Source organism: Marmota flaviventris, chromosome 4 (assembly GCF_047511675.1).
Source record: "Marmota flaviventris isolate mMarFla1 chromosome 4, mMarFla1.hap1, whole genome shotgun sequence".
Classification (NCBI taxonomy): Eukaryota; Metazoa; Chordata; class Mammalia; order Rodentia; family Sciuridae; genus Marmota; species Marmota flaviventris.
Window position 1 is genome coordinate 136,587,763 of NC_092501.1, and position 14,125 is coordinate 136,601,887.

A 14,125-nucleotide genomic window follows, 5' to 3' on the forward strand; every position below is an offset into this window, starting at 1 on the left:
AATATGGCAAACTTTTCCTTAAAATATATTTTAGCTTGCTAGGCTATTTTAGGAGAAATTATGAAATACTACTCATATGTATGAATCATTTCTTTCACATTTTTTTTTCTGAAACTTTATTAGAACTCACCCAAAAAGAAAAGAATTCTTTGGATATCCTGAGCTATATATTTCATTAAGGCCTATGCAAATGGAAATATTAATGAGGTTTTATGGTTTCCAATGAATAAAAATAATTTAGACAGAAAATTGTCTGGCCATACAATATACCTTTTGGTGTGTATGCCAGAGGTAATCTTACAGGAGACTTAAGTAGTCTATAAATGAATTCTATAGGCAAAATATTTCAACATACTAAGCCAGACTATGAAATATTTTTACTGAAATATTGTAAGTATGTAATTTAAGTCAACAGGGGAGAAGCACAAAATTTACTGTGATCATTACTCTGTTACTATGCTAATTTTTCCCCCTAAAATTGTGTGCAATTTTGTTGCACATAAAAGTGAAATAGGGAAACCATTGCTGAGTTCTTGAAGGAGCGCAGGTAAGTTGGTAGATGGCTCTTGACACAACAACACCACTAATCACATTGCTATCTACAATTCTCATTTATAAAGTACTTAAATTTAACACTCTGTCTTCCTAGACTGCATTTCAAGAAAATGTTTATCAATAAAAATGTGAAATTTCAAATTTATTAGCAATATTAAACATGAATGCATCATTATCCACCATATTTTAACAATTGCCCTAAATGGGGTTTTGGTTCTTTTATTTGCAGAGGCTATGGGATGAATTATTAAATCTCTTTAAGTGCTGTCCAATTTTAATGTATACATTTATTTGCATGGTGTCCACTCATATGCAAAGTGTGGCTATTTAACTAAATTGTATTCGCATAGATACCATCATACTTTGTCTCCCCACTGCAAGACTTATGATTATAAAAGAGGGAAAAGGCCATTTCTGGTTTGGTTCACATTATTAACAATAAACTCTTGAGAATTATTTGGAAAAAAAAAAAGAGCAGTAATTTTATTGTTAAAGCTGCCCTGGTTAGCAAATATCCAATATCCAGCTTCATGTATCACATGTGGCTGAAATCTCTCTAACAATAGGTACTTTTGCCTGTGTTTTACTCCTCCAAGAAAAAGAGCCCCATAGGGTCAAGAAGCTGGGGGTAAAATTAAACACAGCTAATCTCTAGATTAATGTCTTGATCTTAGGCAGATCACTTAAGGAATGAATCAGTAAACATGCTTCACTTGACTTCAATTTTGTTTCTGAAAGAGAAGTTAAGAGATACTTGGAAATATTATGAAAGTGACATAATTTCCAGAAATTTTCTGTATAGATCTCTCGTCAGTAGGTTCCACCTCTGATCTTTGGATTGAGGCACAGCACAAATGCACATATGTATAAATGATTCCCAAATGGCATCAGGAGATGGGATTGATTGCATCTTTTTATTATGACAGTTTATTCCTACATTGAACATTTATTTCTTTTGAATCCCTCTTCCTTGTGTTCTAACATCATATACCTTCATGACCCAAAGAATCTTACTCCAATATCTACCTTTTAGCTATCTTGTAATCCTGCCTTTTAGTAATTCCTTGCCCTCTGACTGAACAATATACAAATCTTTCTGATGCTAGTACAGTGTGTTGTCTTTTCTTGTTACTGACATTTGGATGGGAAATGAGTACCTATGGACTTTTTTTTTTTCGCCTGCTCTCTGCATCCTGTTTCTGTCCCCCTTTTTAAGACAGTCCTTCCTTGTGGGGAGGTAGGTTCTGTGATGGGGAGAGTTGCCCACTGAGATACAGGGCATTCTGTAGCACATGAATCTCAATAATTAAGGACAATTAAGTCCTTTTGCTGAGAGCTACTTCCTCCTCTAATGCTGACCTTGGATAAAGATCTCAATCCTTTGCTTCCCAGACTCTGCACAGCACAGTGAATGTCCTCCATGTTCTCACAGCACATTCTCACCCTTTATTATGGCATTTAACATTACAATTAGCACGTGTGTCTCCTCTCTCAGACTTTGAATCTCTGCAGGTCAGAAGTATGGCTTAGTCCTAAAAGAGGCTCAAATTATTTGCTAAATATAGAAGTGAGGCAATATCAGGGCATTTGTGCCAAACTGAAAGTCATTCAAGAAAAAAACAAAACAAAAAAAAAGTGTACAGACGCCAGAATTAGAGCAAGCTTCAAAGTCCTTTACTTATGCAAATGAATGTCACAAAAAATATTGACAATCATTTGTTGAATGCTTACTCTGTGTCAAGAGATACACATTCAGACACCAGACTGCCCTCAGGAAGTTTGCAACCCCAGAAGGAAAGATGTGCCTATCAGTGCACATGGCAGGTACAAGGACTGGGCTGAAGCCAAGCCCAGACTGCCCTGAGAACTCAGAGGGATGATACAGTAGAAGGGGGAGTAGGCTCTTAGGAAAGGGACTTCCAGAAAAAGGACATGAAATGAGTTTGGAGATTAAGTAAGAATTAGCTAGTCAGCAGCATAAAAAACAATTTGAAATATTGAATTGTTCCATTAATAATTTCCAAATCAATACCTCAAATTAAAATGCTACTTGGAGCAATTATTAGAAATTCTTCCTGTATTATAAAAAGTGATATTTTAAAAATTACATAAATTATAATTTCTTCCTCTATGTTCTGCATGTATCAGAGAGATTCAATGTCACCTTTATTCATAAAACATATTTATTGAGCATCTGCTACACAGCAGGTAGCATTGCAGATATTTGTGATACTCATTAAACAAAACAGATAAGTGAGTCCTGCCTTCACAGAGTTTACCTTCCAAATGAGGTCACACACTGGCATCCATGAGCTAGAGAGATCACGGACAGGATTTCTATTTGAGTCAACATTTACAGTTTAAGAGATTTCATACAATAAATTGGATTTTTTTCACTTTTCTCCCCAAATTAGAAGATCTGGCAATATCATATCAGTGTTCCTGCACACCAAAACTACCTGGTGCTAAGGCACAGCTGCCCTTTTGTAAGGCCCATCACTCCCTGGATCCATGCATGGACTGCTGGTTGGCCTATATCACTTGTTTATTCTCTGTCTGGTTGTTCCAAACTATGGAGTGTGTGAATCCTTTTGAAATCTAATAATTATGTGTGTTCATGATCCTGCATAAAGTATATGGCAAAAAACTGAAAGTCCGTCTATCAGACTTCACAGAATCCAAGATGTTACCCAATACTACCCCCATTATGTACATCATTATTGTACATACCATTAAGAAGTAGGAAATGCTCCAATTAAACCATGATACATTACTGAATGATAAACAAATTGCATTGGGAGTGTTGAGGTATGAAAATGATACGCATCTTAGAATCAAGGAAGTATAGGAAATTTGCACATATAATAAATAGTGATAAGGCTTACATCTCATACAAATCTACCATGTATATATGCTCATAAACTAGAATTTTCAAAACCAATGGCTGCCAAACCTTCCATATTTTACAAATATGAAATACCACATAATCATTGGTGAACAACCCTTTTTGTAGAATAACATGAAAATATGGATTGGCTTATACTTAAATAACAACATTGTTTCTTAGGCCTTTGTAATCACTGAATTTGGTATTTTGGACTTAAGCTTCCTTTGTGCATCAGTTACAAGTTTCTTAGTAAAGGTTTAGGACTGATAAAGTACATAAAATATACTAATCTTAAGTAGCTGAATGAGCATGTGTGTGCATGTGTATGTGCATGTGCAGACCTTTGTCTTCCCTTTTGAAGACAGAGCACTTTGGAATGGAACTGGAAGTCTCCTTACCCTGACTGGGTGGTGGTAGCAAGAGAGTATACATTTGTACAGATAACACTGTGCCCCTCCCAAACCAATTATTCCCATTCCACATCCCTGTTAAGCTAATCATTATCTTAATATTTATCACCATTGATGTTTTTTTTCTTGAATTTCTGATAAATGGAATCACACAGTACATATTTTCTTTGTCTTTTTTTTTTTTTGATCAGTATAATGTCTCTGAGATTCATTCTTTTTATTGTGTGTTTTTAAATGTTGTACAGCATTCCATTGTTTTAGTCTAACACAACTAATAAATTCTCCTGTTGAGGGATATTTGGGTTGTTAGTAGTTTCAGGTTATTATGAATAAAGTTGTTTAGAAAATTCTTACATGTGTCTCTTGATTGGACTTTTCTGTGGGGTGTATACCTAGAAATAGGTTTGCTGAGTAATGTGGTAGGAATGTATTTAGTTTTACTGCTCAATTGATACCCCAAATGGTTGTACTGATTTTAGTGTATTTATTTCCTGTGTTCATGAATCTATCATGTCATTGTCAAACCTGTAATAAAACCTAATTATTCAGATCATGTCCAAACTCAATTGTGTCTTATGAACAGTGTAAAGAAAACCATGTTAGTCCTTCACAAAGAATTGTTTAGAGAGGCATAAACATTTAAGTTAGTTTCTTTAAAGTTTAAATTTTGTTATATGAATCCTTATTCTTATAGAAATTGTTTTGTTGAATATTTACTGATCAGTTTTCATGTTCTCAGCATTTATTTTTCTCCCAGCTAAGACCCATAAAGAAATAGGTATGTTTAACTCCTTAAGGAAGTTTTAATGTGTGGAATTTCACAGGGATAGGCAGAGAAATAAACACAAATGTGCACTGAGCTAAGCTATGCATGGATGAACAAAGTATATGTACTTTTGAACAAAGTATGTGATTTTCAGACTTCATACACACATATGACATATCACTCACTTTAACTATTTTTCTGCAATATAAAGCTCCCATTAGGGAAAGTACCTATTAGGGATACTTTGTCTTCTGTCTCCTCTCTACATCCTAATTATCTCACTCCTAAGTCTTGTTAAGCTCTCATATGTAAAAACACTTCAGGACCTACCTACCAAGTTACAAAATTAACAACATGTTCTTCCAGGCTCTCCTTTTTTCCTACATATTCTTATAAAACTCCTTCTAGTGGATCATGCTCCTCATAGTTAGGTGGTTTTCTATGTCCTATACAAAGAAGCCCAGTTGGGAGGCCAATGAGGGATAGAATCTACCCGGATTCTCAGAAGGAACACCATTGATAATTCATCAGTATAAGGAGGATGTCTTCATAAATATGCACAGATGGGGTGTGTGAGAGCTGTGGTGGGACATATATTGTATCCCTTTGACTCTGTACCTTTTGCTTAATTGCTTTGTTTCCTTTTTGCCTTTCCTTCCAAGAAAGTGCTAAATGCTCTAAGAGCTTTCTTCCTCCTCTATGAACTACCTGGACTTAAGTCCTCATAAGAGGAAATGAAAAAATAATTAGTTATCTCATATGTGCCTGTTAACATGAAAGATTCATAACCAAGAAAAAAGTAAAAGTGGCAAAATTAAAGGTAAGTAAAACTTTAGGAGTCAAACATTTTTAGCTATGCAGGTGGTGAAATTTTAGGATAATCTTGTTTTTTTTTTTTTTAATAATGCAAGTAAATTTAACCCAGATATATTTTTCTGATAGTATTTTTACAATTCCTAATCATTTTATTCTTTTTTTTGTAAAGGTAATTTAGTATCTTTAGATGAAAAGCCACCAGATCTACAGCGCTGTGAGAAATACAAGTGAGTTAACAATGCAGGCTTTCAAATGTTCCATGCCAACTATTCCCCTTGCTCTACTTAAGCTTCTAAATTGATTTGTAGAAGAAAAAAAAATCAGCATTTAAAAAAGTGCTGACTCTTATGTCCAAATAATCAGTCAATTCACTGACAATTTTTAGAAAATTCCAGGAAAAAATGGTACAAATGATTGGGAACACAGGAAAAAATTCAAGAAATTTCCTTGTTTTGAGTATATCTCAAAACTAAAAATTCTTTCTTAAAATGCTTTTAACATTTGAAAGTGTCATTTTTTTATTAATCAGAAAATACAATTTTCACACAGAGCAAAAATAATATGTATGTGTTTTACATTATCATTCTCTTCTACTTGGAATACTAACAATACAGAATAAACAACAACAACAAAAACCAATAGGACTTTGAGAAGTCTGAAGTGATAAAAGGAAAGGTTACTTAATGGCAGAGTGTATTTTAACTAATAAGCTTTTGCTTCTGGTTTATTGTTGTAATAAAACAAGATCATATAAAGTATTGCTTTTTAATGTTCAAAACCAGGAGCAAAGTAAATCAAGCAAATAATATGTGCACGTTATTATTTCTTGCTTTATAAACTATAAAAAATTAAAATGGCATTTTATATTCAACTGCTTCTAGTTTTTTATGGAAACCACAATAAAAGAACAAATATTTTTCCTTTTGTTTTAACAATCAATTACATTAAGGTTGAAAATCTATTCCAGCAAAATTACTGAAAAATTTAAACAAAATATTTGGAAACTCCAGTAAAAGAGGACTACTTTTGCTTTAATTAGTAGATTAGTAGATTTGAGGAAGGGTTCTCTGATTTATTTTCTGACTTAGTTTTTTGGTTCCATTTGTTTAGTGTAAACTTAAATAGCAATCCTATTGATTTCTATTTTCTCCTTGGAATGGTGAATTATGATAACATTATATAACTGTTTAACAAATTAATGTGAAAAATGATAAACACTATTTCCTCTGGACAGAAAATATTCCATCCAGAATATTTTCTCTCTCTCTCTCTCTTTTTTAATGTTTAACAATCTTTAATTCAAATGTAAAAGTTCAACACAAACCATTTGTAGGGCTTGGGATTTGTTGTTCTTTTAAAAACAAGAATAGGGGAAATGCAACAAAATGATCTTTCCACTTTTTTTGAAAAACTTTCAAGGATAGATCATAGGGCCATAAAAGATCCATTAACCAAACCTACTTTCTCCCCCTATCAAGTCTTACACCCATTCCATAATCTTAATACATATTTCTGAATGAAGATTTACAGTTCAGCTTTGCTTACATAACCATTTAAAAATACTTAGCACTAGCTTGCTTCCTATAATGCCAAACAATTGTGAACTACTTCAAATCTGCATTTCTTCTTTTTAAAACAAGGGGGCAGTTACTTGTAGAAAGCAATACTTAGCCTCCACATACATTTCCTAGAAATGGCATATGCCTGCCATTCAAAGGCCTCAACACTGTCTTGCTTTCAAAGTGGAATATCTAGCGGAATGTGCATAGAAGCATGAATGGCAAAGTTGAAGATCAGTATTATAACTATTTTTCATAATATTTTCTCTTTGTTTCAGTTCAGTGCCTCTGGTGGCAAGCTCATTTAATTTTTCTACTTAAAATAAGTGTAAGTTTACTCAAGTCAGAAAAGTGCATGCACTTTAATGTAGTTGGTGGTGGCTGACCTACCTCGGTGTCATAAGTCTGCTTAGTCTAGAGAAGTGAACAGCCCAAGGGGACAGATGGCTGAGCTGGATACCTTCTGTGGCTGTGGGCCAGAGGCCTCCATGGAAAACTTCAGAACATTCTGTTGTTCTCAAACATCCCCCTGGGTTCACCAATGACATAGTTCAGATCAGGAGACAGGAGGCCAATGTATTTACTGTATAGCTCTCCTTACTCCTAGGCTGTATTCCTCTGTGGTCACAGTTCTTACTTCTCTTGCCAGGTTCTGGTAATGATTCCCTCTCCTTTTCCCCTATGGTCTTGGAGTGGTAACTCCCAGGAACTACATTTTTCCTTGTTCAATCACTTTATCTCTCCCATATCTTTGTAACTAGGATCATTTTAGACTCTCTTCTTTATTGCTTTAAGAAAATGTTAATACCCATAAGTTAAAACTTAATGATTTTAATCATATGGTGCAGTAGTGTTAAGGACACTCATATTGTTATGCATCCAATCTATCCAGAGCTCTTTTTATGTTGCCAATATAAGACTCTGTACTTTTTAAACAAAATCTCTCCACTCTACTCTCTCCTAGACCCTGTCAAACACAATTCTACTTTCTGTCTCTATAAATGTGATGACTCAAGGACCTCATATAAATGAGATCATACAATATTTTGTCTTTGTGTGACCTTCTATTTCACTTAGCATAAATGTCCTCAAGGTTCATGTATGTTGTGGCATGTGTCTGAATTTCCTTCCTTTTCAAAGAAGTTTTCATTATCCCTCTGACAGGGTCACGTGCTGAGCTCCTGACTGACACAAGCAAGATGGTATTAAGGTATAACAGATGAGAGAAGTTCTGGTCATCTTTGCTCTACATCTAGGTAGTACAGACCAAAATAAAATTATATCCAGGCAAGACACATTTTTTGAGGATTTGGAATATTTAAAAAATAAACACCTAGTATAAACTTCTTAGAAGGAGCTATGGAGTTTCTTACAATCTATGCTTATTAATATTCACAAAGAGAATAGAAATACTTTTTTTTCCCTGATGATTCAGAGATTGACCAACTCAAAAATAAGGGTTTTTTTTGTAGATGATCTCTTAAGGATTCTCCCAGGTTTTGGTTCTTTGTTTACTCTGGGGTTGATCGTTATATAGTACATAAATAGAGAACTTGACTCAGAAATGCTCAACTATGTCCTGAGGAATCAGGACAACCTTCCTGCCCAACTCTTGCTGGTTGAATAAATTTATATAAAATAAATTCTATGTTGGCTGATTCAGGAGGAAAAGGAAAAGGAGGGAATAAGCTGAAGGAGAGATAGTGGTATAGAAGGAGAAATGAGAGAGAAGTAGTGGTTTAGAGGGCAGTCTTCACAAGTTTACTTAGAATTTCTAATCATGGAAAGAAAATAATAATGAAAATGATAAAACTAAAATAGATTTGTTTGGCATGTGGAATGATATTGAGATAAAAGTTCACGATGAGGGGGTAAAAACATTCCAAAATAAAAACATACACTTTTACTGAAGCAAATTCAGCTTAAAAATATTACTGTGTGTATTCATTAGAACAAAAGGTTCTTCTTTGCTTTTGACATAAATAGAAACAGTACTTTAGAAAGACTACACTGAGATTTCAAATAGCTTTTAAACAGGCTCATTATCAATATGTTTAAGAACTTTAAAAATGAGTCCTAAACATTTAATTGAAATGCTTAGGTACTTAGATTGAGTGATGTCTACTTCTACAAATTGAAGCATGCAATATGTTTTGAATGATTGTTAATTTATGCTGAGGTAACAAATGTGTAATATAACTAAAATCTATGTTCATAGAAGATAAGGAAATCCCTTCCAGCTATTTCTTTAACAAACAGCAGGATGCAATTTTCACCCTTCTTCCCTGGAGCCAAATATGACTTTGGATGCTTGTGAAAGCATTTGCCGTTAATTTCTGAAAATCAATAATTAGCATTTAACACCACACAATAAAAATAACATAAAGAGGAGGAAAAAAGCACTGCTCACATAAATGACATACATCTGACTTTGACTAGCTGCATTATTTATGCTTTTGTAGGGAACGATTGATGGCCACAGACTAGCTAAGGGCTGCAGTAATTATGAGGAGAAAAGATAAACCTAAATTAAAGATTTATTAAGTAATAAAAATTAAATGTGTGTCATTAATTTCTTTGATACTAATTTCTGTATTGAAACTTTGTCAAATCTTTTCCCAACAAACCTTATTGCTCTGGATGAGAGACATGTAACAAATGCTTGCAAATCTATACCCTTATTAGTTTTAGGGCTCATGATAGTCTTCTTGCCTCCAAAATGATCTTTTAGCTTTATGAAACACCTAAAGTGTATTTATATTCCAATAATTAAAATGTAGGGCCATTCTTTCTACTTTAATCTGGCTTTTGAATTTGTTAAAAATTTCAGGTCAGTTAAAGTTCCTTCCGGTAATGATAGAAGGAAAATGAAAATGGTTTTAGCCATTTTGTTGCTCATTTGATGCAATCATTTCTCAAATAGCTGCCCAGGAGAAGAAACCTGAACAGCTCATTTGAAGACAATTAGGCCTTGTGGCATTTGGAAGTGAACAACATTGTGTTATGACTCATTCAGGCAGATCCAGGGGGTGGTTGATATCCTTTGTCATACTAAAGAAAAAAGTCAGAAATGGGGGAAGGACAGGGAATATGAATTCACAGAAAAAAATAAGCAATGACTGCAGAGGCCATCAATGTTGTCACTATGAATACTTTCATTTATATCATCATGATGTAAAGTGTGTTAATTTTTTTCCTGATACATTTTATGAGTTCATCTTCCTTTGGAAAGCTAGCCTTGCAGCTCTTTTGGCTAAAGACATATTTGTCAGGTTGGTTCTTGACAGCCCTATCATGTCAGTTCTCTGTAGTAGCAAGAAATTCTTCGGCAAGAAAACAAAGGAAAACTGAAGTGATCTACTGTACTTCCTATGGGCATATTTTCACCACAGTGTATCCAAAGGGATGCTTTGTAATCCCTGTCAGATCGAAGTGAGAGATAAAGGAAAAAAATATCTAAGACAACCAAGGAACCAGTAACAGGAAATTAGAAAAAAGGCCTCATAGTTTTATAACTGTTGGTAATATTTAATATTTTTAAATGCAAATAGATAAATGTGTGTGTCTATAAATAAACATTGCATGGCTCATATGTTCTAACAGCTGTCAGCAACACAGTACTTTATGATAGGCTTAAATTCATACCTTTTGTTGTCAAAGAGAAGTCATTTGAATCGTTTTCAATTTGGTGATATCTACTACAGGTATGATGACAAGTTTTGTGACAAGCTCAGAAGTTAGTATCTTGTGAATAACTTGTCTGGTGTGAGCTTACAGCTTCTGTTGGAATATTAACTCCATTTTTCTCTCTTCCTAAATAGATACAACTGTAGTGCCAGTGCTGCAGTTATGCTAGTTCACTTGATAATTCGAAGACTAATCTCCTTGAAAGAAAAACTTTAAAAATATAAATAATCATAAGTGAAAAAATGCTAACACTAATTTAGATCAAGAGAAAGAAAGAGTTACTGGCAACAAGAGGTCTGCAATTAGGGGCCCTTTTATAGAATTTTGGGAGACATTGCTGAAAAGAAATTATAAAAGTATGATTTTCTCTTTTAACTAAATGAGAAGGCACAAATTAATTGATTTTACCTCTTGCTATTATAAACCTCTTTAAATTAAATTGATGGTTTTGGAATTATATAGAGAGAAACTATTAAAACAAAAGCTCCTCTAAGATACTTTATTTAATTATGCTCTTAGGTAAAAAGCAATGTCTGTGTTTTGCTTTATAGTTTATAAAGTATTTTCTCATATTTTTTCTTCTGTGAATTAAGTTTTGTTTTTTCCATAATTTTTTAGGGGACAGAATTAAGGAACCTACAAATTAAGTGACTGGCTTAATGCCAATTAAATACTAATGGTGGGCTGTAATACAAGTTATAAGTGGATTCCCACTTTCTACCCTTTTTTTGGTCTCCTGCATACATATCATTGTTTGAGGCAGAGAGGCTTGTATCATTATGTCTGATAGTAAGTGTGATAATTTCTTTAAAAATTTTAGAATGAAATATTTTTTAAAATTATTTTTATAGTTGTAGATGGACAGAATGTTTATTTTATTCATTTTTATGTGGTGCTTAAGGATTGAACCCAGGGCCTCACACATGCTAGGCAAGCACTCTGCCACTGAGCTATAGCCCCAGCCCATGAAATATTTTTCACTCATTATAAAAGCATACTAAAAAATTTCATGGAATTCATTTAATTAATAATCTCTGCTGCAAACTAATTACTAACTATGACACAATACTATGGAGCCTTTGTAATCCTCAAAGACTGATAGAACTATGTTTTTTTCTGAGAGAAATTTGAACAAATGATTAACAAAGTGGTTAATAAAATTCCTTAAAAATCATCTCAATTTTTTTCCTATAATTACTGAAAGTTTTAATGTGTTGAAATTTTTAACACATTCAAAAACACAGGAAAAAGAGAAAGAAAAACACAGAGTTTACATTAGTGAAAAGGAAATAACATATTAGGCTTCCCTTAATATTTAAGAATTGTTTCAGAAGTAAGGAGAAGGAAGGTTAGCTCTCAAATTAGTAAGTTTTAGTATGTGTAGTTAATTTTAATTTCTTATGAAGTAATGAGACTAAAGAAAAACTGATTCCAGAATCAGCTGAGCTCACCTAAGTTCTGGTTCTGATGCTATAAAGCTCTGTGTCCTTGGGAAAAATATTTAATAAGAGTATTAGGCTACATTAGCATTTTAAACTAGGGAAGTATGTAAACTTTCTGAAAAGATTTTTTTTTCCCCCAAATAAACTTGCTTGAAGCCTCTCCCTGGATGTTATGACATATCTATGGAATGGGGAGGATACAGTAGATGGCAGGTTAGATGGGGCTAGATGGGGATGTCATGCGTGTTCAAAAATGGCAGAGGGGGCAGGACTTGGGAGGCAGATGTGATGAGTTGAAACTGGGTGAGAGGTTTAGGTGGGTTCATTATACCATTCTCTCTACTTTTGTAAGGAAAACAAGAAGCTTTCCAACTGAGTCAAATATACCTTTGGTAGGGCAGTGTTTCTAAAACTTGAATATCTCCAACAAGTCACCTATGGATCACATCAAATTCATGCTCTGAGTTAGAAGGTCAGGGAAACCCGAGCTTTTGATCTGAAGTTCTATCAAGTTCCCAGCTGATGCTGATACTGCTGGCTCTGGACCACAATCAAGTAGCAAGGAGTCAGAAAACCATGTGACTTGATGATTTCAGGATCCATTTTTTTTTCCCCAACACAGATCACACATGGAGTTTCTCGGCCATCATTTAGTTAAGTACAAATATAAAGCAAATCATAACTTTTTATTAATATATTAAAAAGGATAAGAAAAGAATATTCATTATCATGATTGAAAAGCACTGCCAAATAGTCAGTTGAGCTCATGTATAAAAAAAAAATGTCTAGAAGATTATGATGTAAGCCAAGTCTAAAGACAATTTAAATAATATCTGCTACCCACTAGATCTAGTGTTTACATATTAAGAAAAGCTTTGTACCAGAACTGTACTGTCATGTTTCTGCCCAGAGGCTGTCATGATAAAGTTTATTATCAATTACTGCTTTACAAGTATAAAATAAGTTAAGCTGTCATAATTTTCCCAGCCAGAAATCCTAAACTGTCAAAAGAATGTCAATTTTTAATCTGACATAGAGAAGAAAATTATCTGTTATTCTGACCTCTAATTTCTTGACATTTTAATGCCATAATTGCTGTGGTTAGTGCTGCTTCATGATTTCACCTGTCAAGGAAGAATGAATCAATAACCTTAGGCAATTTCTCAAGTTTTACCACTAACTTCAAAGCTCAAAGTTATGAGTTGATTATAGAATATTTTAAAAAATATGTAGATATTCCTATGTTAATTAGTTCTATTTTAAAATCAGTTTTTAATTTGAGCATGGGGGAAAAACGTCTTCCTTAGGCTAGCTGGAGTTTAATATAACCAGCCTTCCTTTGGTTTTATTTTTGTGGTACTCTTCATATTTTAAAAATATGAAGATAACCATTATAAATAAAAGGATTGTAATGAGCTCAATAAAAACATTAACTTATTATCATTATTTTTTTGCATGTGTGATGCTGGGTTAACACAAAGGTTAACATTCTGGACTACTTTTTTTATTAAGAATTTTTAAATTTGTTCTAATTAGTTATATATGACAGTAGAATGCATTTTGATACATCATACATAAATGGAGTACAACTTCTCATTCTTCTGGCTGTTCATGATGTATAATTACATTGATGGTATGTGTACATAGAGTAATAATGTCCTGATTCACTCTACTATATTTTATTCCCAGGCTTAAGCAGGGTCATTTTATAAAAGGGTTTGATCACATGCAGGGCTCTGATTCTTTCAGTAAGGCCTGAGCACAAAGGACAAGGTCAGCTACAAAGCATAGGTATGATGTCTGCTAATCAACAGAATTCACCAAGAGAGCGGGAAGCAGTACAAACCCTGGAGTCAAATGGACTGGGTTCAAAACACAGTTTTGCCACTTACTATTGACCACTTGGGTGCATTTTCTAAACTTCAGTTTCCTCGCCCAATAAAATGGGAATGCCAATACTAATTTCACATGGATAATTATATAAATCATCCAAGCTTGGGGAT

General features: G+C 33.7%; 1 protein-coding gene across 4 annotated transcripts in view; it reads right to left on the minus strand.

The window, feature by feature from the left end:
* The window catches only part of Nbea (neurobeachin), a 639,704-nt gene that overhangs the window by 29,166 nt on the left and 596,413 nt on the right, over window positions 1-14,125 (minus strand). The gene's annotated exons all lie outside the window — the stretch shown is intronic.